The sequence below is a fragment of the Pteropus vampyrus genome, unplaced genomic scaffold, assembly GCF_000151845.1.
Source record: "Pteropus vampyrus isolate Shadow unplaced genomic scaffold, Pvam_2.0 Scaffold113, whole genome shotgun sequence".
NCBI classification, from domain to species: Eukaryota; Metazoa; Chordata; class Mammalia; order Chiroptera; family Pteropodidae; genus Pteropus; species Pteropus vampyrus.
The window spans coordinates 2154662-2182576 of NW_011888894.1; the positions used below are offsets into that span (position 1 = coordinate 2154662).

Here is a 27915-nt window from a genome sequence, read left to right on the forward strand (position 1 = left end):
GTAATCTAAATTAATATTTTTACAAATGGTTAGTAACTTGCCCAACATCTTTTATTGAATAAACCATCCTTACCCCACCAATTTGAAATGCAATATTTATATTTTAAATCCTTATGTATGTACAAACAGATTTGGTTTTTGGACTTTATTCTGTGAACTGGCTTCTCTATTGTTATATAGTAATCACGATTTCATTAAAATACAGTTATATATCTAGTGGTACAAGTCTTTTTTCATTATAGTTCTTTTTTTTTTTGAGAGTATAAGTCTCAGCTGTTCTTATGTGCTTATTCTTTCAGAATTTTAGAATAATCTTACCAAATTCTAGAAAAATGAAATTGAAATGTAAAATTGAATTGTCATTAATTTATACTTCCATTTGGGGATGTGTTAGTTTCTTACAGCTGCTATAACAAATTACCACAAACTTGGTGGCTTTAAACCACAGAAGTTTGAAATCAATGTCACTGAGCTGAAATCAAGCTCTTAGCAATGTCGTGCTCCATCTGGGGACTCTAGAAGAGAATCCATTCATTGTCTTTTTCAGTTTCTGGTGGCTGCTAGCATTCCTTGACTTGTGGTTGCATCACTCCAATCTCCATGATCACATTATCCCCTCTTCTGTGTGTGTCAAACCTCCCTCCGCCTCTCTGTTATAAGGGCACCTGTAATGGAATTTAGGGCCCACTTCAATAATCCAGGGCAATCCCCTCATCTCAAAATCCTTAATTTAATCACACTTGGAAAGACCCTTTTTTCCAATAAGGTAATATTTATAGATTCTGGAGATTAGGACATGGATATTTTTGAGGGGGATCATCTTTAAATTTACCACAAGGAAAAATGGACTCTTTATAATTGTGATATAAATTAATTGAACCCGAGGAGGGGATCCTAGGGAATTCTAATTTATAACCAACTAGTCAGAAGTACAGGTAATGACCTGAACTTGGGATTGCCGTCTGAAGTGGGAGCAGTCTTGTGGGACTGAGCCCTTCACCTGTGCAATCTGATGTTGTCTCTAGGTAGAACAGTATCAGAATTGAGTTAAATTGTAGGACACCCAGTCAGTGTCTGTTGAGAATTAGAGAGTTGCTTGGTGGTGTTACAGACACACACACACACACACACACACACACACACACACACACACACACACACGAATAATATTTCTTTTTCCAGGTAAATCAAAATGTTTCTCTAGTTATTCTTTTAGGCCTTTCGGTAAAGTCTGGTAGTTTTCTTCACAAAGGCTCTGCATGTTTCTCATATAATGTTTTGTTTGCTATTATATTTTCTAACTATATATTATTGGTGTATAGAAAATCTATCATTTTGTGTATATTTTTAACCGTTTTGTAATTGCGATATACATAATTACGAATTTGCCTATTTAGATAATTTGTCTTTTTAGATAAAGTAGCATCTCATCTGAAATAATCATAGTTTTGTCTTTCAAACATCCAGAGTTCATATTTCTTTTTCTTGTCTTACTTTAGTGACTAGAATTTCTAGAACAATGTTTTCAAATAGTGCCCATTCTTTCCTTGTTCTCGACTTGAGTTTAAAAGAATAACTCTAGAATTACTACATTAAGTATAATCAGGCTATTGGTTTAGAAACTTTTACAAGATTTTATAATTTGATTTTCTAGCAAAAAAAAAAAGGCAATTTCTATCAATTGCCTTTGCTTCTAGATTTGAAATTAGTTACATCAGTGCTAAGAAAAAGAAAAAGCAACGAAGTCTCTCTTTCTGGCTTTGCCTGCCTACTAGATTGCTATCTTTAAGACTCAAACCCAAGCAAGAGAGTCCTCTGCTCTGAAAGCTATACTTTAGAGGACCCAACATATCACAAACACATAAAATAATAAATTATTTAAAGAACTCATGGAAATTTTTGTCATTCAGGACCTGATATTCAGTGCCTGTCCAGTCTCACTCATACCATTAACTCTTATGACTGACTATATTCAGGCCTCCATTAACCAGGGCTTCTCAGTCTAAGATCTTGTTCTTTTTACTTAATTTTGTTGCTACTCTACATAAAGCTCTGTGCTAGGTTCTGGAAGATGCAGCCATGGGAAATCAACTCTCCTTACCCTCATGTTTATGATTTACTAGGAGAGGTAAGACAAAACAAGATATGTGTATATCGAGGGCTGATGTTCTTTAGAGAAGAAAAAAATTCCAACTATTGGTGAGAAGAGAAAGGCTTCATGGAATAGAAAAGATTTGAGTTTGGCTTTAATTTGGACCAGGACAAATAGGAGTTAGAGAAGCATGTTACGTGGAACAAATAGCATGAGTAAAGAAGGAGAAAATAGTGGTTCAGTTTGGCAGAGAAGCTCAGGGACTGCTCAGGAAAAATAGAAAATGTGGGGAAGGACAGAGTTGTTTTAATGAAGCCTTGGTTGTCAGGTTGAGATTCTGCATTTTATTCTAGTGATAGTGAACCCCTGAAGACTTTTGAGGCAAGAAAAAGCAAGAAAAAGGCATGCTAGGAGCTCTGCATTAAAAAGAAAAAATAAATTAGAACCATAGGAACCAGATAGGAAACTAGCAGACGGGGAGAGACTCAGCCAGAGGGATAGTGGGGATGGAAATGAGACATATGTGGGACGCAGCAAGGCTATAGAATCTATAGAAGTTGACTGTTGATTGGCTGTGGAAGGGCAAAAGCATGGGTAAGGTGTCAAACCAAATTTTTTATCCTGGATACTTGGGGAAAAAGTGTTTCATAAAACTAGACTGCTATCTATCACCATACACCAAAATTAACTCAAAATGGATCAAAGAATATAGACCTGAAACAATTAATAGCATAGAAGAAATCAAAGAATATAGACCTGAAACAATTAATAGCATAGAAGAAAACATAGGTACCAAACTCATGGACCTTGGATTTAGAGAGGATTTTATGAATTTGACCTCAAAGGCAAGCAAAGTAAAAATGAAAATAAATGAATGAGACTATATCAAACTGAAAAGCTTCTACACAGCAAAAGAAACCATCAACAAGACAAAGAAGCAACCATCTGAATGGGAGAAGATATTTGTAAACAACACCTCTGATGAGGGCCTCATATCCAAAATGTACAAAGAACTCTTACAACTCAATGATAAAAAAACAAACAATCCAATTAAAAAAAATGGACAGAAGACCTGAACAGACATTTCTCCCAAAAAGACATATAAATGGCCAACAGACATGAAAAAACTCTCAACTTTACTAGCCATTAGGGAAATGCAAATCAAAACCACAATGAGATACCACTTCACACCTGTAAGAATGGCTATAATCAACAGGACAAGCAATAACAAGTATTGGAGAGGTTGTGGGGGAAAAGGAACACTCATACACTCCTGGTGGGACTGTAAATTGGTACAGCCACAATGGAAAATAGTATGGAGTTTCCTCAAAAAATTAAAAATAGAATTATCATACGACCCAACAATCCTCCTGCATATCTACCCAAAAAAATTGAAAACATTTATTCATGAAGATATATGCACCCTGATGTTCATAGCAGTATTATTCTTAGTGGCCAAGGCATGGAAATAACCGAAGTGTCCTTCAATAGATGATTGGATAAAGAAGATGTGGTATGTATGTACAATGGAATATTACTCAGCTATAATAAAAGATGAGACAACATGAGTGGAAGTTGAGATTATCATGCTAAGCAAAATAAGCCAGAAAAGGTTAAGAACCATATGATTTCACTCATATAGAATAGAAAACTGAAAGCAACAAACCAACATGACAAACAGACTCATGGACACAGACAATAGTTTAGTGGTTACCAGGGGGGAGGGAGGAGGTAGATAGGGACAGAGAGGGTCAAATATATAATGACAGAAGGAAATTAACTTTGGGTGGTGAACACACAATGCAATACACATATGACATATTATTGAATTGTATACTTGAAACCTATATGGTTTTAGTAATCAATGTCATCCCAATAAATTTAAAAGAAAAAAATTTTTAGACTGTTTTGTTGACATAGGTTAGGAGGAAGAGTGAGGCAGGGTGGGGTGAGGGTGATGAGAAGTTGGAAAGTTGTTTTTTTGTTGGGGGAGACTTTATAAATTGAGTTGCTAGTAGAATATCTAGGTAGAAATAACTGGTCAGTTATTGGAAAATCAGTTTTAAATTGGGATTTGGATTTAAGGGAATTTTGCACTGTGGTGGTATTGGAGTTATGAGAGTAAAGACATGCAGAAGAAAAGACCAAAGGAAAAAGCCTTACGAGATGTCACCTTTGACAACTGAGAGGAAGAAGAGGAGGAAGCGAGAAGATGGATAAGTAGCCAGGGAAAGGGGAGATCCTTTGTGACAAACCTGAAGACAGAAACCAGGTATCTTACTCTTATGTCCCCTGCATCTATCACTATGCCTAGCATACAACAGGCACTTGACATATGTTTGCTGATTGAGGGAATAAACAAATGAATTAATGAATCAGAAGAGAGAAAATATATCCAAAAAAGGAAAAGAGGATTTTTCAGAAGAAGATAGCTAATAATATAAATGCTGCTGATAGGAAAAGGGCAGTGTTGATAAGTAAAGAGCCCTTAGCTTTCTCACTCTTTTCACAAAGCTCAAGGAGTCACAGGAACATGGTCCTGGAGGGGCAGAGGGTGACTACAACCACCAAACAGGAATGAACGCTCATTGGGAAGAGGTGGGCTCTAAAGATACCGGGCAACTACCGTTGGACAGGACACCAAATGAGGCCAGCAGGTGCTTTCTGGCCCCACTCCTTTTTTGGCTCATGTGGTTGCCAGTGTGTGCATACTGGGCTCCTCTGAGTCAGGAAAGAATCATTTCTCATTCTTTGTCTGACTAAAGTGAGGGATCTGTGTTTGTTTCTTTTAATGCTGGACTTCCAATGAGTGGGGGAGGCAGGGAACACCCACGTGTAGAATCTGGCCTTACATGAGTGTGGCAGATTGGTCTCTGAACTTTTTTTAACTGAAGGCATCCTCAGCACTGGCTTCATACATAAGTATCATTTTCTGAATGTATAGAAGGCTGTGGGTTTTCTCTCCAAGGCAGTGGTCTGGAAGTGCCTCTAAATGGAGGCATTTTGTGATGCAGTAAAACAGTTTTGAAGGAAGGGAGGGGCAAGGGTGAGTCCCCCATCTCTGGTCCCTAACTAACCACACCATCTCTTCCTTTTGGGCCCTTGAACAATCTAGGGATACGTGACTTTCTAGAAGTACATGAAGGGAGACAGAATGGGGTCACCATGGCAAGACAGGCTGGCCACACATAGAGATAGCCATGGAGTCAACTTACCTTAGAGCTTAGTTTGGCCCTCAGCCTTGCCTGGCCTAACTCATTAACATACAAAGAGTGGATCAGCTCTCTCTGGGGAGCCGACTCATTAACCCAGCTCTCAGACGTGATGTACGTGCAGGGATAATATTTTGATTTCCTGACCAATGTTTTTTTTTGTTTCCTGTTGCCCTGTAACCCTTCTTCCCCTTGAGATGGCTGTACCAGGAGGCATCTTTCATCTCAAGGCACTGCTGTAGAGGAGAATGCAGAGAAGGGAAGACTAAGGACTTAGGTCAGTATGAGTTGTCTCTTCCTCACCATTAGATCAAGTTTTTCCAGACTGGGAAATGCACGCTGTTTCAGGGCAGGGCCCTGGGCACTTGTTAAGGTATGCACTTGTCCCTAGGGTGTCTCCATGCCTGAGAGCGCAACAATAAACGGCAAATAAAAATCACCATGACAGGTTGAGAGAGTGAATGAAGAAAAAAGTAAAAAGCTTTGTCTTCTTTTATGAAAAAGGGGCCCCACATTTTCATTTCACACTGGGCCCCACAAATTATGTCGCTAACCCTACTGGCAACTAGAGCATTCCAGGAATTAGCCAGAAGTCTAAGAATGTTCTGGGGATATTGGGGCTTAAGTAAGAATATAAGTTAGCCCTGCCTAAATTTGGAAGAATTTTGGGCTATTTCAAGCCATGAGAAATGTCAACCCTAGTGGTAAAGGACTATTAGCAAAACAAATGTAAAATGACTGCACATGTGATAAGGAAAAAAAATCAAACTTGTTAAAATATACTTGTTGGCTGTTGAGCTTCCTTTAGAAGAGGAAAAAGGTGTGATAGAAAAGGCTGTTTAGCTTGTTCCCCCTTGAAGCAAGAACACGGCTTGTTTATCCTGATAATATGGGATCAGATCTAACTATCAAAACTTCAGAAAATCTTGATTTGAAAAGAGAGTTCCTCATACCTTTTTCGGTATTGGGTGCCATGAAATCCTGATTGTTGCTAGTTTTTACTCAACAATGATATTGTGTTTATTCAGTTCCTAGAGAGTTGAACTTACTTCAAATGGGTCTTCCTTTTTAAAAAAAAAATCACTTGTCTCCTTTTGTGTATTTCCCATTCATATTACTTTTTCTTATTTATTTGCATGTGCTTCCTACACATAAAATATAACATTTTGTTTGTCATATGTGTTGCAAACAGGTTTTCCCATTTTATCCGTTGTCTTTTAACTTTGTTCCTCTGGAATGTCTTCAAGCCACATCATCTGATGAGAATGCAAATTAATAATTACCTAATTTACCATTAATAATCATCAGCATTTACTGAGCATGTACTAAGTGTTTTATGTGCCATTAATTCTCACAATTACCTTATAAAGTAGGTACTGTTGTTAGTTCCATTTTATAGATGAAGAAACAGATGAGAGAGAGTAAGTAATTTGCCCAGTCACCCAGCCTAGGAAGGGATGGAATATGGATCTTGATCCCAGACCTGCCTGACACCCAAGTCCCAGGTTCCAACTCTGCACTATGCAATACAGTAGCCATAGGCGGCTATTGAACACTTGAAATGTGACCAGCCTAATTTGAAAGACTAATTATGAAAGAAAGAACTGGAGATGTCACATTATTAATTCTTGAATTTATTACACGTTAAAATAGTATTTTTAATACATTGGGCTAAGTAAAATATTTTACTGTTTCTTATTTCTTTAATGTGGCTACTAGAAAATTTAGAATATGAATCAGATTAGATTTCTGTTGACAGGACAGTTCCAACCACTTTCATACACTGCCATCCTTCACTTGTGTCAAGACAGTCTTGATCGTCCCTTGCGTCTCTTCCACTTACATCGCACCGTTGGCTTCCTTTAAAATTGTTAAAATAAAACCTCCAGGTTTTTTTTTTAAAACATGAATTAAAATCATCCCAGAACTTCACTTTCTTGAACATTCTCAGTCCCTTCCACTCTTTCTCATATGACTAGGTTTTGCCATCCTTGTCATCCACATGCGGATATTCTCCAGTATATATATGGCTTTGTCTCCCTCAACTCCCTACAATGGGAACACTGCCATTGCAGATAACCCAGAAAAGTGATGCCCTGAAATTCCTTGAGACAGAAAGTAGAATGGTGGTTGCCAGGGGTTGGGGAAGAGTTACTGTTCAACCAGTATGAAGTTTCCGTTTGAGATGATGGAAAAGTTCTGGAGATGGATAATAGCCACGGTTGCACAACCATGTGAATGTACTTAATGTCACTAAACTGTACATTTAAAGTTGGTTAAAGTGGTACGTTTTATCACAATTTTTAAAAAAGAGTGCCATTCTCATATTACAACATGGATGAACCTTGAAAACATTATGCCAAGCAAAATAAGCCTGACACAAAAAGACAAGTCTATGATTCCACGTATATGAGATAACTAGAATAGGTAAATTCCTAGAGACAGAAAGTAGATCAGAAGTTATCAGGGTTGCGGGAAGGAGTTAAAGAAAAGGGGGCAGGGCAGAGAGCAGTGTCTGCTTGGGGGAGAGATCTGAAGAGTGGGAGCCTGAGCATCAGGGACAGATGGCGGGGAGGGCCCATAGTAAGCGCCCTGCGCCCTTTGCGCTCTTTGCGCTCTTTGCGCTCCATGCCCAGGCATAGGCGCCTTTTGTTTAGGCAGTGACAGCAGCAGCCCGACTGGCTTCCAGGCCAGGCAAGGGAGTGCCCACTGCGTGACGGGGGGCAGCTGGGCCTGGCTGAGCCGAGTGGGGGCCGAGTGGCGGCCCAGGAACCCGGTCGGTCCCTCAGCCCGTGTGCCCTTGCCTGCCCGCCTCAGCTCCCCGCAGCCCACGATTGTCCTTTCCAACGCTGGCGGCGCACTGCTCCCTCCCCCTTTTCGCCATTCTCCTTTAACAAAGAGCTCAGAGAAACCCCAAGCCGCGCGCTGCACACGCTCGCGCCCCCGCCCCCGCCCCCGCCGACGCCCACGAATTGGAAAATATCCGCACTGGCGTGGCTGTTGGGAGGCTCCACTGGTGTGTGGCTCCTCTGCGGGCGCCCGGGGAATCCTCCTTGCCTCTGGGTCTTTATCGCCGATCCTGGGGTCCTAGGTGTTTTGGGTTTTGTTTTGCACTTGCTTCTTTTACTCTGTAAGTATTAAGGATTTCCCCCCTCTTTCTCTTCCTCATCTTTCACTACCCCAATTTTAACCAGCATTAAGTATATACTTCTGTAATTTCCCCCATGATGGCCCAAGCCAAATCAGACACGGGCGCGGGTGCGCTGTGTTTCCTTTTGTTTTCTAAAATGGCATCATGTAACATACGCCGCCCTGCATCTTGCTTTTCTAGTACACCGTCGAAACGCCAAGTCCTAATTGGGACCCACTCTGTTAATGGCTGAATATTAATCCATGGCATAAAGGCACCTCAGTTCATTTAATAGATCTGTCGTTTATGCCCTTTCCTTTGTTCTGTCTTACCACCATAAACGGTGCTGCCTTGAATATACAGCCCCTAAACTCGAAACATTTCCAGTTTTCACCCGTAAGAACTTGTTCTTCTCAGGCTCAGGAGGATTTTGCGGGTCCCACGGTGTAAATATCATAAGAACAGCGCCTGCTTTCCGCCCAGCTGGAATCCACACGCGATGCAGTCTCCATTTTCCTACAGTAGGCCTTTTCTCCTCCTTTGCAAGATAACTTCCTCCTGGGCCTCAGCCTTCTCTCATTTCACCGCCCCCCTTCTTTAACCTAACCCCTCCCTTTCACATTTTCAATTTCATCTTCCAGAGGTTCTCGAATCTCCCCATCCTAAGGAAAAAAGAACCTGCTACTTATTGTCATGTTGCTTTCCTTCCATTTACTACACAACTTGGAAAACATTTTCAAATTATTTTGCTATTAGATATATGCCCGTAGCTCATAACCCAAAGATATAATATAAAAGGGAGAGATAGCTGACCTTGGCTGCTAACCACTCATTCCCCTCCCCCAAAGCCACGACTGATACCACTTTCCTGTGTATTTTTCCAGGAGAATTATAGCATTGTATATCTATTTCACAAACAGTAGCATAAGGTGCAGATTGCTCTGCAATGCCGCTCTCTCTGGCTCCTCGCCAACTTCCCACCCGTTCTCCCCTCTGCTCTTCTTACACTGAAGTTTTCTCCAGAGGGTTGAAAACGCTTATCTAGTCCCTTCCCCTAGATTGCCTCCCATATCTGATCAGGTGCTGGGCCTTGACAGTGCAGCCTTTGCAATATTTATTTATCCAGTCCTTCCTCTTTGTTCCTCTGACCCCACCTTCGGGCTTCATTTGTCACCTTGCCAAGGCACTGCAGTTGCCTCCTGGCTCTCCCCTCACAAGATCTTGCCACTGGTTATTGATTTAGTATTCCATAGCAAATACTCTTCCAAGGAAATGGCTGCTTAGTTTTAGGAGATTAAGTTTATTGGATGGAAGTACTGGCCTGGGTAACCAGAGGCCAGAGTAGAAAATCTAGACTTGCCCTTTCCTTGCTGGTACCAACTTGTGCAAATCGCTCCACATCTCTGGTTTCCTTACCAGAGGATCTCCAAGGCCTTCTGGCTCTCACCTTTGTGAGGCTACTGTTACAGTTCTGTTCCTCTCCCATCTCCACTGCCTATGCTGGCCCTTTCCCCAATCATCCATACTTTCCATTTTCCTCTTTCTGTGCCTCTGGAAATCCCTCCTTCTTATTCAGAATACCCAGATCTACCCGTTCTTGAAGCCCTGATTTCAGTTGTGGTTTTTCTCAAAAAGCCTTCTACAGTAGTCCAAATTAGAGGAACTGCTTTGACCTTGCAAGCCTCAGTCTGTAGCACTTTATCTTACTAATGGCACTGGCCTCTCTGTCTTGGTAGAGCTGTTCCATGGACCTGTCCTTCTACCACCATCTGCTCTCCCCCATGATCCCTAGCATAGTACTTTGTACATGGTTACTTTGATATGGTTTGGGGAGTCCCAAGACCTCGGCCCCCATCCCAGCTCTGACAATAAATAATTGTATTACTTTGAACATGTCACATAGTGTTTTTGAGCCTCATTTCCCCAAATGTAAAATGGGAATAATAACCTATTTCATAGTGTGGTTGTGTCGATTAGATGAGAAACTGCTTTGTGAACTGTAAAGCTATCTACAGATAGTAATAGTAAATGTAATAGTAAAGATAAATATTACTCAGATGCTAGCAAGAGTGATTGCTTTTCCAAAGCAGAATTTAAAAAGAAGGTGGGGAAAACTATGGAAAATGAAAGAGTTTTTCCTCTTGAGTACAGTCTCAAAATTTGGGGACTCCATTCTAATTTTTCCTTTTAGATCAATTACTAGATGGTATTAAATATAATAGTAAAAACTAGAAATAACCAAAATTTTGAACAATGGGAAATGATTAGATTATGGTTAATGGGAATAATATGTGGTCATTAAAATTATATTTTGTTAGAATACTTATTGCTGTGGGAAGCTAGCCATAACATAAAAGTTTAAAAGGCAGGATACTAAATAGAGTTTGCGGAGAGAAGGTGTTAGAGGAGAAGAGGCTTTTCCTACCACTCCTCCTCCTAGCTTTCTGTTAGACCTCCAAATGGGGCACCTAGTGCCAGAGAACTTGGGACATATTCCAGGGGCTGCATCTTACTCAGATGGCTCACTCCCTGCCTCTCAGGAGTCAGGGATGCAGGACAGATGAACCAGGAGCCTGGTACCTCAAGGGAGGCCATAGCCTGTCCCAGATCCAGGGGCAGCCTTTGGCCTCCCTCTGTGTCCCCATGGCATGACATTCCAGGGTCCTCTCTGCACCATTTCTCTCAGCTGGACTGTGGACTTCAGACTAATAGAACCTCTTAGAGCCTACTTTGACAGTTTCCAGAGTGAGTTTACAGGAAAGGCTCCCTCCAGCCAAAAAGCGGACTCCCAAGTACAAACACTGGAGAACTAAGTTCCAAAAAGAGGGGGCCATGGGCCACAGGAGTGGGCAAAAAAGAGCCATCACAGGTGGTTGGGGAAGCTCAATGGACTCCAGAGAGAAGATGGCATTTATGCTGGCCATGGAAGGATGGTAGGAATTTATCAAGTGGAGAAATGACCATTAAAATAAAGCTATATCATTATTTTCTTACCCACATTTTATACCCAGGGTGGGGGAAGGAAGATGTTTTGTTTAAAGAATCCTTTCCCCTTATTACAACTTTTACTGTGGAAATGTGGAAAATAAAGATTAGAAAAATAATAAAAGTCTCCTATAACCTTACCAACCTAGAGCAGTAATTCTCAACCTTGGTTGCACATTAGTATCTCCTGGGGAGCTTTTAAGAAATAACCATGAACTACCTGCAGAGAATCTGATTCACTTGATATGAGGTGGGGTCCCAATATCTACACACACAGACACACACAAACATACATATAATCCCACACATCTCACCCATCCATTAGCAAATCCTGCCAGTCTACCTTCAAAATATATCCAGGATGTGAACACTTCTTAGCACCTCTTATGCTATCGCCTTGTTCCAAGCCGTTGCCTTCTGCCTGGATTATTGCTGTAGCCTCCTACTTAGTCTCTAATTTCTATCTTCAGCCCCCACACAGTTTAGGCCCCCAAGTGTGTTTTCTACATTGCATTTCATGGCATGATCCTTTAAAAGCATAAGTCAAGTCATGTCCCTCCTCTATTCATGGTTCCCCATCTCACTCAGGATAGAAGACAAATCCTTGGAATGGCTACAATGTCTTACATGACCTGATTTGGCTACTTTGTTGACCTTGTCTTCTCCCAATTTCTCCTGTGCTCACTGCACTCCAGTCACACCGCCTCTTTGTTGTTCCTCAAACTCAAGAATGTTGCTGCCTCAGGGCCTTTGCACTGGCTATTCCCTCCGCCTGGACTCCTTTGGTGGTTCTCACCTTTCCTTCAGGTCTCTGACAAATGTCAACTCATCAGAGGGGTCTTCCCTCACCATCCTAAATAAACTTTCAAAGTCCCCCCATCTCCCACACTCCCTACACCCTCTTAGCTGCTTTACTTTTCACCAGGACACTTTTAATCACCATACCTATATCTTTTTTGTTAGCCCCAGGCCCTAGACTTAAAATCTCTCATGAAAACAGCTTTCCTGCTTTTCTCTCAAACCTCTCTATTCATTGATAATCAACAGTCCCATTGTCTACCTTTCCCAGCCCCTAAACTTACATTCTCCAAACTCCTCTCACCTCCTCTTCACCTGTCAGCTCAGGGAACTGAACTTCCAAAGGAGTCATCAGACTTCCAGCCCCACAAATGGCCCAAACTTTAGGCCCAGGCCAAGCTTTGCTAGGGAACTCTGCTACACATGTGCTTATTATTTATTTATTTTTTAACTTTTTACATGAAGGAGATCAAAACATTTCTATTGTTAGACAGGGTGTTTTCTAAGTTTTTACTATTGTAAGCAACCTTGAACACACCCATGATTGCTCCCTTGAGATAAATTATTTGAAGAATTTTGAGCCGAAGGGTACATAATTTTCAAGGCTTCTGGTGTGTATTGCCAATTTTTCTTAAAGTTTATTTAATTATAGTCCTACCAGCTGTACGTGATGCCGTTCATATTCTTATATCCTTGACAAAAGTGGGTATTTAAAAACATTGGGAGAAGTGAAAAAATATCTTGTTTTAATTGACATTATTGATGAAGTTTGACATCTTTTCATCTTTCTTTTTTTAATCATTTGTCTCTGCCCTTTTTTCTTCTGTTGGGATATTAGACATTTTCTCCTGTCGATTTATAATCACTTTTATATTAAGAACATTTACTTTTTGACATGTATGTACAAACTTTTTTTCAGTTTATTTTTTACCTTTCAATTTTGTTTTACACTTTTTAACGTAAAAATTTATAAATATTTAGGAAACTAAGCTTCTAAATCTTTTTCTTTACAGTTTTTGGTTTTGGTTTCCTATGTTAGGTGGCAAGTTTTAAGTAGTTCCCGTGATATTCCCTGACAGCTGAGAGTATTAAGTGGAGTCGACATTCCAGCTCTCAATCCACCTAGCCGGTGGCTTTCAAACTTTTTTTTTTTACTGTGACTTGAAGTAAAAAATACATTTTGCATTGCAAACCACTACCCAAAAAAATATTTAAAAATACTTCATGAAACACTACTTACTCTAACTACATATGATATAGTTTGATATTTCCTGTTTGACTAATTCTATCCTACTCTCTTTCATTAAAAAAAAAAGGTGTCAGTCTTGATCCAGTAAATTGATTTAACCCATCAATGGAGCCTTGACCCAGAATTTGAAAAACACAAATCAGAACCCTGAAGAGCTGCTTCTCTCTCTCCCCTCAAATCTTACCCACTTTAATGCCACTTTCAGTCATTTCCCACTCCAAGGGGGTGATGGAGATGCCAGACAATTATCAATCCATAGAGATTATTGAAGACCCGTGTACAAGAACTGAGGTTGAACTAAGCTGTAAGTGACATCTAACAGGCATAAGCAAAAACTCTGGTTTTGGATTTCAAGCCTGACGTTTAGAATAAGGTTTTTTTATAGTTCCACGGTCCTGAAATCCTCACCCTAGTTATATTCACTTTAATGTAGTCCTAGAAAACTCCTCTTGTCTACTGTGTAATCTGGAATTTGGCAACAAATGGTCAACAGGATCTGCTCCAGCTCAGCTGTTCTTGCAATTAGAGCCTATTTTCTCAGGCAGAGAAACTAATCCAATGCATTCTTTGAACATACATTTACCCTGGCATGGAGAAGCCAGCCCCTCCGTTTAAAGGTAGAGCATGATTAGGTAACATACTCTGAAAGAAGGCTGATGGCATAAAGGGGAAAAAAAAAGAAGTGAAGAATCTATTAGAAAGGCTTTATAAGGGACATTAGCCTAGGATTGAGGTCAGAAGACCTGAATTCAAGTCCTCATTCCCTCTGGGATTTTCCAATATTCTGTCAGGGCCGAGTCAAAATTCCTCTGTGCCTCATTTTTCTCATCCATAAATGGTTATAATAATAGCAGCTATATTAGAATTGTGGAGGAATACAACTGAAATAGCAGGAAGGTGTTATATAATGGTAGTTAGTGTTGCTGTTAATTCACATACAGGCCTCCTGACTTTGAATGGCTAGCTGAACTATTGGCCATTTAATTTGGTTAGTGATTTGTGTCTATAGCTGGACTCCAGTTAGACCATATGGTTGTAATAGCCTTAAATGAGTTTGGAATTTAGGCCAGTCACCTCTGATTATTGCTTGTGAGAACTGGCTGTGCATGGGTTTCTATGCAATGAACCCAAACACACAGCTAACTGTAGTCAAATGCATGGCATACCTTTTTTTCTTCTTAAAGAGAGTACTTGGAATTTCCTGGAAAATGAGCACAGCCTACCTCCTAGGCAACTCTGAGCTTTCCAGATTGGATGCCTTCATTTTTCCTTGCTCTGAGCATCCCTCTGACCCCTAAACTCCCAAGGTTTAGAAGATAAGCTCCAGAGTAGTCACCTTGCTGCAGGGGTCCACTGAGTTTAAAACCGCAGATATGCTCCCCAAGTTTGCAACACCAGATAATGATGAAACGATGAATGGAACAAAGCTTAGGCTGAATTTATGGCTCAGAACATTTCTACAAGAGCTTCTTGGGGTGAGAGTGATATGGCTTTCCTGTTCCTTTCTTAGTCACCCAGAAAATTTCTTGCTGGGACACACTTGGGGGTCTTCCTTGCCCACAGGGATTCCCCCTTTCTCTGATAAGAGCTGACCATAGGTTGAGGCCCAGTGGTCATATCTGGGGTCCAGGACTCCCATTTCCCAGGGCAGAGCTGACTGATAAGGCTGAAGACACCTAATTTAGGCAGGCAAACCAGATTCTCTCTCTTGGGAATTTGAAACCTGAACGGAGAGTCTCTGAGCCTGGCAAGCTTGGGCCTGGTCACATGAACCACTGCATGCTAGAGAGAAGGTCCCTAGCTGCCTGGTTTCTGCCAGTACAGCCCTGTTTGTTAGCTCTTCTTTCAGCTCTTTGCATCACCTCAGTCTCCTTCCAATAAAGTCCCATTTGGATCAGGTCATCAAAGTTGCTTTGGAAGGACTCAAAAAACCCTAAAACCAAAACCAAACCAAGCCAAACAAAAAAACCATTATAAATATAATAGCATCCAAAAAGTAGAGGCATGGTGAAGTAGAAAGAGCATTGATTTGGTCTTTATATATTTTTTAAACTCTTTCCAAACCTAGGGTAATTTTGAATCTTGTTTCTTTAACTGGCTAGCTATGTAAATTAGGGAAGTTATCCTGAGCCTTAATTGCCTTGACTATGAAATGGAGATCACCTATGTCATAAAATTGGTTCTTTAATAAGTTAATAAGTCCTGAGCTGCATGACAGATAGCTGAAGCTTGAAATTAGTGATAGTAAGGCACTTTAAGTAAAATGTACATTTGAACATTTTATTAAACCAAGAACCCTCACTATCTCTATACCCTTTAGAAATAAAGAGTTAATACTTTTCCTACTCAAAAGGATTTTGTTTGACCACCTCGAAATCTCCCAGAACAGAAGGGTTGAGGACACGGTGATAGCAACTGCACATTCAGAATGATCCTTTAAAAAAATCTGTGGTGAAATACACATAACATAAAATTTACCATCTTAACCATTTTTAAGTGTACGTACAGTTCAGTGACGTTAAGTACATCCACATTGTTGTGCAACCATAGGATGGTCTTGTTTTTAGAGTGATTTAAAATGTTTAATTGCATTGTAATTTAATTTGTATGCTTTACTAAAAATTTTACTAAATATTCACGAAAAATTTTATGATTTACTAAAATGAACAAAAACCTTTCTAAACCCTTTGTCAGACCACCTATTTCAATTTTTCTGGATTAGAAATTGCAGTGACTATTTGTATGAACTGGGTCAAGTTCTAAGCAGCTTTCAGCTCTGCCCCCAGAACAGTTCTTAAAAGTTAGTGCTAGAATTTAGGAATTGCTCAATACAAGGTCCTTAATTTACATGGTTGTCTATTTGGTTGGTCATTCAGGCATCAAACCTTTACTGAGCCTACTCCCAGAAACTAGGATGGGTGCTGGGGGATGAACGAGCCAGAGTGGCCAAACCACTGTCCTTCCTGGTGGAGCTTGTGCTGTCTAGAGGGTTCAATGAACCCAGCACAATGGCTGGAGAGCAGGAGAAAGGTGCTGATCTGCACCTTTGTAGCCAGGGAACAGATTTTGAAGGGCTTCCAATGACACAGAGAAGAGTTTAGATTTTATTTTTCTACAGTAACGGAAGCAGTGGGGTGGGAGTGGAGTTGGAGTCCAGTCTTAAACTAGAGAGTGACACAGTTAGACATGCATTTCAGAGCAAGCCCTGGCAGCAATGCAGACAGATGGTGGGCTGGAGAGGCACAAAATAGGACTCGGGGGCTCAGTGAGAGGCCTGTTGCACTTAGTAGCTTGGAAAGTTGAAATGTCCTTTTAAAATTGCACAGTGAGAAAGCCAAGTACATAGCCCAGCCCCAGGTTCTTTCAAAGTGACTGTGATATGGATTTTTCAAGACTTTGCATATCAGAATTTGCTGATATTTCCTTTCAAGGAAGCCTCTCTTCCACCCAGTCTGCCTTTTTTCCCTCATTCCATTATCAGTTTCCTCATGGCCTTGCTGGAGAAGGTCCCTCCTCTGAGAATATTGTAAGAATGAAACTCTCTAGAAAAATGTGAAGTATTCCTGACTATGCCACCTCCACACCAGCAGCAGGCTTTGCAATGCTATCTTTGTGCTTTCAGATAAAGAGATCAAAGTTTCTCCAAGATCTGATTCCCCAGGCTGATTTACATGAAGAGGGATGGGGGTGGGGTGGATGGAATAGGCATGATAGGATGCAGATGGAAATACCTATTTCAAAGGTGAAGTCTGGGGGGGGGGGGGTGGGGGGGGGGGGCGGGGAAGGTGGAGGGAGTCTCCACTATAGCTTGGCAGCATTATTGGATCACTAGCAAGGGAACCAGCCCTATTCTCTGCCTGTGGGATCAGACACAAAATCTAGGGCAGAGTCTGACCTCAATCTAGAATCCTGAAATGTCTACTCTGGAAGCTCCTAACGCTTATCTAGGCCAACCCACCGTTTTATAGATGGGGAAATTGGTATCTCAGATGTGGCCAACCAGATCTAGAAGACAACTGCTTGGGGCTTTTTATTTATAATTGAAATATATTTGACATATAATGCGTAAATTTGGGGTGTACAGCATGTTAATTTAATACGTTTATGTATTTTAATGTGATTGTCATTGTGAAAATTAGCATCTCTATCATGATACATAATTATTATTTTTTAGTAGTTGAAATCATTAAGTTCTGGTCTCTTAGTAAGTTTGATGGTTATAATAAAATATTGTTGTCTATATTCTCTATACTGTGCATTAAGTCTCTAGGGCTAAAAAAAAAATAAATTCATTTAACCAATCAATCAACCTCTAGGGCTTATTTACTACTCGTTGCAAGTGCTCTTGGCATTATGTCCAGTGTACTTTCCACGATCTCCTACTGCTTACATCTACTAATATGTGTGTATGTGGGTATATAGGTTTATAATAAATAAAACTTGAGAGATGAATAAAACTGAACAGAATGTGCCCTAAAGTAACTATATTTTACAACTGCACCAATTCAGAAAGAGCTTAAGTCAAAATGCTCAGCCTTTAAGGGAGCCCGGCTTTGGAGGATCCAGTCTCCATATGGACCAGTTAACTTTTAACTCCAGTAAATCTCATCCATGGCTGAACATTAGAATCGCCTAGGCACTCTTTAAAAATTCTAAAGCCCAGGCCCCAAACCAAACTAATTACATCAGAATCTGTGGGGGTGGGGCCCAGGCAGCAGGCCTTTTTGCAGCTCCTCGGATGAGGACACTGGGTAGCTAACTTAGGTGGAGAACCACTGCTCTTTCCCAAAGTCATGTCCTGAATCTCTTATTCTGACAAGCATGTTAAAAAAGTTTGCAATCTTTGAAAAAAAAAATTGTAAATAGACTGAAGATCGATTGCTGTGTGTTTCGATCATATTAAAAAGTATTTAAAGTGTTTGTGTTCTTGAAAATGGTTTTTTAACTTGTGTATTCTCTATTGTGTGAAAGCATCTTTGTTGTGTCAGGGCATGTATCTGTGATGCACCCCAACTAGACCTCAGTTTTTGCTGCCAGGGGGGCAGTTGGGCCAACTGCTTTGTAATGGAGGTTCTGGAATCCAGTTCACTTTCTTACTTACAACAAGTTACTAAGTCAGTGCAAAGTGCCTAGCAAGTAGTCAACTTTGTAAAACCTGGAGCTATTATTGTTATTTCTATTATTATTTATAGCTTTGTCCCTTCATGCTTCCTTGGGCAAAGTAGGTGTTCAATAAAAGTTCATTGGTTGATGTCGCATAGGCAGCAGTGTGCAACAGAAATGTAGAAGCCAAAGATCCATCCTTTCAAATTTTCTAGTGGTCATATTTTAAAAAGTAAAATGAAACAGGTGAAATTAATGTTAATAACACAGGTTATTTAACTCAAAATACAAATATTGTCATTTCAACATGTTAGTATTAAAAAATATTAATAAATTATTAATGAACTATTTATACCTTTTTTTTTTCCCTGTACTATCTTTGACATCCGGTATGTATTTTACATCTTAATTCAGACTAGCCATTCGCTGCTCTACGGCCATGTGGTACAAGTGACAGCGTGTTGGACAGCACAGGTTTAATGTTTCCTTCATGTCCTCAAACCTGCACATTGTAAGTTTCCATTAAACGTGCTCCTCTGGACGGGTCCTGTCTCCCAACCCTTCCTCACAGGGGCACGCATGCTCTGCCCAGGCCTTCTCTTGTTCCAACCTGAGGGCTTTTTGAAAAAAGGATAGTTTTTGGCCTAATATTGTAAACTTCGATCCTCGTGCGAATATTCCATGCCTTTGAAAGATCCATAGGCCTCATTCTTCAGCTTGCCTGCTTATGCCAGGAAATTTGTGGCCATAAGAAAAAAGTTACATTTTCTGGCTTAATTTTTACAAAAATATTTGGTTGGCCCAAAAGGCAGCCTGCCCAGGAGCATGGTGGGAAGTTCACAGGAGCCACTATACCTGCAACTCTTCCGACCCAGACCCTGCCCCACTAAGGGTGGCAGCCCCATGGCCTTCACAGCCAAGCGGCATGAGTCATTGTAGTCACTTGTTAAACCTCCGCTCCAGTCTCAGAGCTGCTATTGTTTTTCTGTTGAATCGGCAGCTCGAAAACACGCACACACAAATATGCACACGCGCACGCAGTGAACCAGGTCGATGGCTTGGTTCTTAATCAGGAAAGCATGTTGTCTGCTATAGTTACTATCACATCCCCCAAACTGGCCCCCACTGCCATACCAGGGGTTGCTGGGTCTCTGTGAGGGAAGCTCACTGTGGCTTCACTTAAGGCAGGAGGTTAGAGAGGAATTCAGATCCTGATAGAAGGGCACAACAAGGCAGGAAGTCATCCTCCTATGATTGGGGGGATGGCCACAGCCCCCACAGGGTTGCCTGCTTCAGCCAGGGCAGCAGAGCCTCTCTTTGTCCTCTCACCTAGAGTTAGAGATTCAGACTTTGTATGCACACATTTCCTTTTTGAGCCCAGCAATTCTCAGCCACGGTTGGTTGCACATTAAAGTCACTGGGGCAGGTTTTTAAATTCCTGATGCCCAGTCCAAAAACCAGACCAATTAAATCAGAATCTCTTGTGGCCTTAACTCTGTGACCAGGTGGATTTATGATTTCCAGTTTCAGCCAGAACTCTAACCTCTGCCCAGCAGCACTTCCTTCCTCCCCAGTCAGCTGCAGGCCCAAGAGCAGTGGTTCTACACCTCCACCGCTCTCTGGCTCCCACTCTCCTTCCTCTGCCAGTCTAGTTGAGAAAGGACAGAGGTGGGAAATTATTTTCTCCTGAGGCATCGATCCTTACTCATCTTACATATTTCCTTCCCACTTCAAGGAAAGTGGAGATTGAGGCTAAACAGTGTCCCCAGCAAGGGAGCCCTTCCCTTCCACACGCTCTGTGCTTTGCTGGCTTGTATTTTCCCTCTGTCTCTTTCTCAAACTTTTAGTGTTTCACTGTCTTTTCTCTTTCAACATAAAAACAGCCTTGTGTCATTACAGTAGTTCCCCCTTACATACAGTTTCTCTTTCCATGGTTTCAGTTACCCGCGGTCAACCTTGGCCCGAAAATATTAAATGAAAAATTCCAGAAATAAATAATTCATAAGTTTTAAATTGAGCACTGTTCTGAGTAGCACGATGAAATTTCATGCCATCTGGCTCCATCCTGCCTGGGACGTGAATCATCCCTTTTTTCCAGCATGTATGGCACTATCCCGTTAGTCACTTAGTAGTGTCTCAGTTATCGGATCAACTGTCTCAGTATCAAATCATCCTTATTTTACTTAATAATGGCTCTAAAGTATGTGTTCAAATCATCCTTATTTTACTTAATAATGGCTCTAAAGTATAAGAGTAGTGATGCTGACAATTCAGATGTGACACAGAGAAGCTGTAAAGTGCTTCTTTTAGGTGAAAAGATGAGTACAGTATGATATTTTGAGAGAGCAAGACACCACATTCACATAACTTTTATTATAGTATGTTCTTATAACTGACCTATTTTATTATTGTTAATCTCTTACCATGCTTAGCTTACAAATTAAACTTTATTATAGGTATATATGTACTGGAAAAAACATAGTATATATAGGCTTTGGTACTATCCGTGGTTTCAGGCATCCACGGGAGGTCTTGGAACTCTGCTGTAGATATGGGGACTACTGTATCACCTGAATAATTATTCCTCAATTCTGTCTCCCTTTCAATTTAGTACTTTGTCTCTAGGCTTCTCTTCCCTGCTAAGCTTCGTGAAGGAGTCTTTATGGCAGTCTGCACTTTCTCACCTCTCCTCAACCCGCTATAAGTGACTTCAGTGCTATTACAACACTGACACTGCTGACACTCACTAAGGTCATTGGTGACCTCCTAGATACTAAATCCTTGGTTTGTTTTCTATCTTTCTTTTTTCACTCTTTGGCCGTGTTGATCACTTCCTTTCTTTGAAACTCATCTTTGGTCTCCTGTGACTCCTCCTTATGAATTTCCACTTATCTCTTTGATAGTTTTCTTTTTCTCTACTCATACTTGAGATTGGTATTCCCCAGTGCTATCCTTGGCCTTTTCTCTATGTGAATTTATCTATCTCAAGGGTTTAACCACTACTTATATAATATTAACTCTCAAATATCTGTCTCTAATCCAGATATCTTATATGTCCAGCAGTACACTGGACATCTCCACACTAATAATACCCCTTGAACATATCCAAAATGGAACCCATTTTATTTTTTTCCATCAAATGTACTCTTCTTCTAGTCATTATACTTAATAGTGAAACACTAGAAGTATTACCAGCCAAGTGAGGAATAAGAAAAGGTGCCCACTACCATCACTATTACTTAGAATAGTTCTGAAAGGACAATAGAAATATGAAAGAAAGATGTATTAGATTCAATGTCTTATAAGAAAAATAAATAAGAACAATACATGTTGAGATAAAGGTAATTATCAATATTTACGGATGTTGAAAATTCCAGAGAATCACTTGAAAAACAAAGCAAATCAAATAATTTAGCAAGGTTACTTGTTACAAATTAATGACACACTAAGACAATAGCAGTGCTTTATGCCTTTATTCCTTCACTCATTTAAAAACTTTGATTGAAAGCCTATAATGTGGAGGCATGGTTTCTTAAGTTCTAGGGCTACAGTTATGAAGAAAAGATGTGTGGTCTCTGCTCTCATGAAGCTTACATTCTAATAATAAGAAGTTAGATGCTATACTGATAAAAAAAAAAAAGATTCCACTTATGATAGTCACAACAAATATATAATATCTAGGAATAAACTTAACCACTAATGTGTATGACCTATCAGAATACAACCATTCAGAGGCATAAAGGGGATCTTTAAAAATAGAAAGAAATACTATGTATCTAAATTGGAAAAATCTAATATGAATTTTAAATTTTAATTAATTTATTTTTAAGGTACTTTAATGCATTAGATTTAGTCAGAAGTTAAAATGAGAGAGAATAGTCAAGAAAGTATAGAAAAGGGTATAAGGCTTCTGCTATCAGTTATTGCTCTTTAGTTCATAGATGCAATAACCAAAAAGGGTGGGGCAGGTACAAGAAAAGACAGGCATATCAATAAAACAAAAGAGAAAGTCTACAACCGTCTGAATGGGAAAAATATTTGCAAGCAACACCTCCAATAAGGGCCTAATATCCAAAATATACAAAGAACTCATACAACTCGGTAACAACAACAACAAAAATGATCCAGTCAAAAAATGGGGAGAGGACCTGAACAGACACTTCTCCCTAGAGGACATACAAATGACCAACAAATATTTGAAAAGATGCTCAACATTGCTAGCTATTAGGGAAATGCAAATCAAAACCTCAGAGATACCATCTCGCACCTGTTAGAATAGCTATAATCAACAGGACAAGTAATAACAAATGTTGGAGAGGATGCGGAGAAAAAGGAACCCTCATATACTGCTGGTGGGACTGCAAATTGATATAGCCACTATGGAAAACAATATGGAGTTTCCTCAAAAACTAAGAATTGATCTAACATATGATCCAGCAATCCCTCTACTGAGTATTCACTCGAAAGACTTAAAAACCCATATCCGAAAAGATATTTGCACATCGATGTTCATAGCAGCATTGTTCACAGTGGCCAGGACATGGAAGCAACCGAAGTGTCCTATGATAGATGATTGGCTAAAGAAGCTGTGCTACAAATATACAATGGAATATTAGCCATAAGAAGAGATGAAATACTGCCATTTGCAACAACATGGATGGACCTCAAGATAATCATGCTAAGAGAAATAAGCCATTTAGAAAAGGTTGAAAATCCCGTGATATCACTTACATATGGGATATAAACCTAAAAGCAACAAATGAACAGGACAGAGACTCATGGACATGGACTGTAGACTAGTGGTTACCAGAGGGTAGGGGTCGGGGAAGTGGGAGTAGGTAGATGGTTAAAAGGGGTCAAATATAGGGGGGGAAGTGGGTAAAGGGGATCAAATATATGGTAGCTGAAGGAAACTGAACTTTGGGTAGTAAACACACAATAGAATATACAGATTCAAATTACAATGTACACCTGAAAATTATTTAATTGTATTAACCGTTACCCCAATAAACTTAATTAAAAAAATTTTTTTTTAAATAAAAAGGGAAAGTCTAGAATACAAAAGAATGTATTATCTAATAAAGGCCTCTCACATAGATTAGTCTTGGGAATGACAAAAAGTTTCATCTTGATGCTGAATCTCACAGGTAGGAGGTGGCTGCCTGAAATTCTAGGAGAGCTGTGAGGCCTAGTCTAGGCTTAGCCAGGAGTTCTGCACTTGATTAGAAATGTCTTTCAGGGGCCCAGGAGGGGAAGACTGAACTCAGACCACATATTTGTCATTCCTGGATTATTCAATAAATATCCTTGAGACAGCTAGACAGTAATTTTGGGGGGAAAAATATTAGCTTTTCCCACCAGAGTTACCAAAATAAGTTTCAGATGAATTAGATTTAAATGTAAAAAATGAAAACATAAAATACTTGAAGAAAAAAGAGGAAATTATTTTGTGTAATTGTTGTGAAGGAAGGACTTCCTAAGCATGATACTTAAAATAGAAACCAGAGTTAAAAGTTGATAGATTTAGCCTTTTAATCATTAGAAACTTCTGCAGAGAAGTTAAAAAGAAACCGATAAACTAAGAAAAAAATGCAGTATATATAAAGAAGGGTTAATATTTTGCTATTTAATGAGCTCCTCAATCAATAAGAAAAATACGCACACTCCAATAGAAAAAAGAGAAAAAGATGTTAATGGGTAATTCACCAAGGGAGAAATGCAAACAGTTGAGAAACATATATATATTTTTTTCCCTCACCAGTAATTTAAGGAATGAAAACGGACACAATGCTATGCCATTTTTTTATCTGCCAGAATGGCAAAGAAAAATCTCTAGTGTTGTTAAGAATGTAGGAAACAATATTGAGAGAATCCCAGCTAATGGGGCCTAGTCACCTTGGACACAAAATCCACTTTGTAATGGTTTCTGGTTATCTTTTTTCAGAGAGCAGTCAAGCTATAGAAGGTAGCATTTACTGGAGAAATCTTCAAAAATTTACGAAAGGAGATCTCTGTAGCTAAGCTATAATTCTGTAAATCTGCGGTTAGCTAGAATATCCTGTCAGACTGTTAAGTTCTAGTTTCCTTTTCTTATTTTAAAATATCCCTTCCTAAGACATAAGTCATGAGTGCTTAGGCTATTGTCCCCTAGTAAAGCTTTAACTTCTTGAATGCCTAAATCCCTTGCTAAATTTTGGGTATAAACTGGCCCCAACTCAGGGTACGATGAGACAGCCCCCTGCTGGGCACCACAATGTTGGCATGAGGCCAGGAGGCCCACCCCAGTGGGTCATCTCCTCCCCTGTGAGGAACAGGGGACTCAAAAGTCTCCAGCCTTCTGAGCAGGTGAGACCTGCCACACAAACAATAAACCCCACATTTATCACCCTGGTCTGAGTATCCCCAAGAACATTTGGTCGGGAGGTGTCCTGGGATGATGACATTGAAGATCATCTTCTTTGTTGCTCAGATGTGATTTCATTTTCATTGATCATTGTGTAATACCCAAAATGATCAATAGAATAAAAATGGGAGGATTTTATTAATACTATGAAATTGCTAATCAGCTTTCTCCTGATTGGCCTCCTTCCTAGGCTAAACAGGCACATTCACACACAGCTGGTGGAAAATTAAATTAGAGGACAATTTATTTGACTTTGGGTAAGGCAAAAGGAAAGGACAGAACCATTAAAAATACTGATAGATTTTCCTGTATAAAAACAATAATAATAATAAAAACTTCTTGCACATCAAAAATATTTTCAATATTCATGACAAGGCCTAATTCCCTGAATATAAAGAGTGCTCTTATAGTCGTTAAGATAAAATATGCCCATCTCAGCAAGAAAATGTACAAATGATACAAAGAGGCAAAATATAAAAGAAAAATATAACTTACAAAAATCATGAAAAAAGATTCAATATTATTAGAAATTACAGAATGCAAATTAAAATCACAAAGCTTGTTTTTTGCTTAATGAATTAGCAAACATTAAAAAAAAAAGATCATGCCTGGTATTAGTGAAGGTGCAGGGAAAGGGCACAGTGGTAAGAATATACTTTGGTAAAATCTTTCTATAGAGAAGTATTTCTCAGAGAGCAGTCAGGGACCTCTATGGCTCCTTGAGGGGTCTGAGAAGTCAAAACTATTTTCCTGACAATACTAAAATGTTACTTGCCCTTTTCATTTTCATTCTCTCTCTAGTGTAGCGTGCAGTCTTCCAGAGGCTACATGATGTGTAATATCATGTGTAATTGATGCAGAAACAGACATGAGACTCCAGCATATTCTATTAATCCAGACATTAAAGAGATTTGTGAAAAAATAAAACTCAGTTTTCTCACTAAATATTTTTTTTGTTTTGGAAAATTATTTTAAATAAAAATATATCATTTATATTGGCATTTAATGGTTTCCTATAGCTATTTTAAAATGAATTAATATGTAAATGTTTAAAAATGTTCTACTCTTTATTTCTAAGACAGTTAATATACTTAGAAATTACTCTCACAAACAAAAGCCTTTTAAAACCTCGATAATTTTTAAGAGTTTAAAGGGAAGAGTTTGAAAACTGCCCCTTTCAAACTATGCATCTAAAGCCTTTCGATTAATTTGTTTTAAGAAAATAATCAGAGACGTATCTCAAGATATTTTTGTGAATATATTCACCACAGTATGATTTGAGACAGCAAAATGTGAAAACAAATGTCTGTAAATAGGAGATTCATTGATAAATTACATCAATGTAATGGAGTACATACGGCTAATAAAAAAATACTGCAAAATATTATTTATTGTAGTGAAAATGTTCATAATTTATTAAGTTAAAAATAATATATAATGAAATAATAGTTTTTTTCAACACATGGTGATGGGACAACTGGATAGCTACATGCAAAAAATGAATTTGGACCCTTACTCTGACCATATATATGAGAATTAACTCAAAGTGGATCAAAGATCTAAGATAAATCCAAGGTCATGAAATTTATACTTATGTTTTAAGAGTTTTATAGTGTTAGTGCTAGAACTATAAAACTCTTAAAAGAAGAAAACATTAGTATTGGATTAAGCAAGTGTTTCTTAGATATGACACCAAACTTGACTTCATCAAAATTTAACTTGACTTCATCAAAATTTAAAATGTTTAAAAAAGTTTTTAAAAATGTTTGTGCTTCAAAGGACACAATCAAGAAAGTTAAGAGACAGCCCACAGAATGGGAGAATATATTTGCAATTATCAATCAGTTAAGATTCTAGTATATAGAATATATATAGTACTCTTATAATTCAACAATAAAAAGGCAAATTACCCAATTTTTAAAATGGGAGAAGTATTGGAATAGACATTTCTCCAAAGAAGATATTCAAATGACTGGTAAGCACAAGAAAAGATGCTCAATGAAGGAAATGCAAATCTACCTAGGGAAATGCAAATCAAAATCACAATGAGGTACCACTTCATGCCCACTAGGGTGACCGGAAAAAAAAAAAGGAAACTAACAAGCATTGGCAGGAAGGTGGAAAAATTAGAACCCACATATACTGCTGATGGGAATGTAAAATGGTACAGCCACTGTGGAAAACAATATACTAGTTCCTCAAAAAGTTAAGCATGGAGTTACCATTTGACCCAACAATTCCACTCCTAGATATGTACCTAAGAGAAATTAAAACATATGTCCACACAAAAACTTGTACACAAATATTCATAACAGCATTATTCGTAATTGCCAAAAAGTGGAAACAACCCAAATGTCCATCAACTGGTGAATAGATAAACAAAATGTGGTAGAGTCATCTATTGGAATACATGCAGTCATAAAAAGGAATGAAGTATTGACATATGCTACAACATGGATGAACCTCGAAACATGCTTAGTGAAAGAAGCTAGACACATCAAAAAGGTCACATCTTGTATAATTTTATTTCTATAGAATGTCCAGAATAAGTAAATCTGTAAAGTCAGAAAGTAGATTATTGGTTGCCAAAGACTGGGGTAAAGCAGATGGGTAAGCAATGAGGAGAGACTGGTAATGGGTATGGGTTTCTTTTTGAGGTGAAGAAAATGTCTGGCATAAGATAGTGGTGATGGTTGCACAATGTTGTGAATATGCTGAAACCCACAAATTGTACACTTTAAAATGGTGAATTTATGGTATATGAATATCTCAATTTAATAAGAAAAATAGCATACAAATTAGTGTGCAGAATGCAAGCCCATTTTTAAAGAAGTAGTATATATATGCTACTTTAAAGGAGTAGTATGTAAAATAAGGTATAGGGGCTGTTAACAGTAGCAATATGGATCTTCATATGTATTACATATTTGTGTATGTTTTATA

The 27915-nt window shown here is 39.1% G+C and overlaps 1 long non-coding RNA gene across 1 annotated transcript in view; it reads left to right on the top strand.

The window, feature by feature from the left end:
• Nucleotides 1–5501: 5501 nt before the first annotated feature.
• The window catches only part of LOC105295765, a 113069-nt gene continuing 90655 nt past the window's right edge, over nt 5502–27915 (top strand). The window contains exon 1 of the long non-coding RNA XR_002781672.1: nt 5502–5581. This is a non-coding gene — a long non-coding RNA (uncharacterized LOC105295765). The remainder of the gene's footprint in view (nt 5582–27915) is intronic.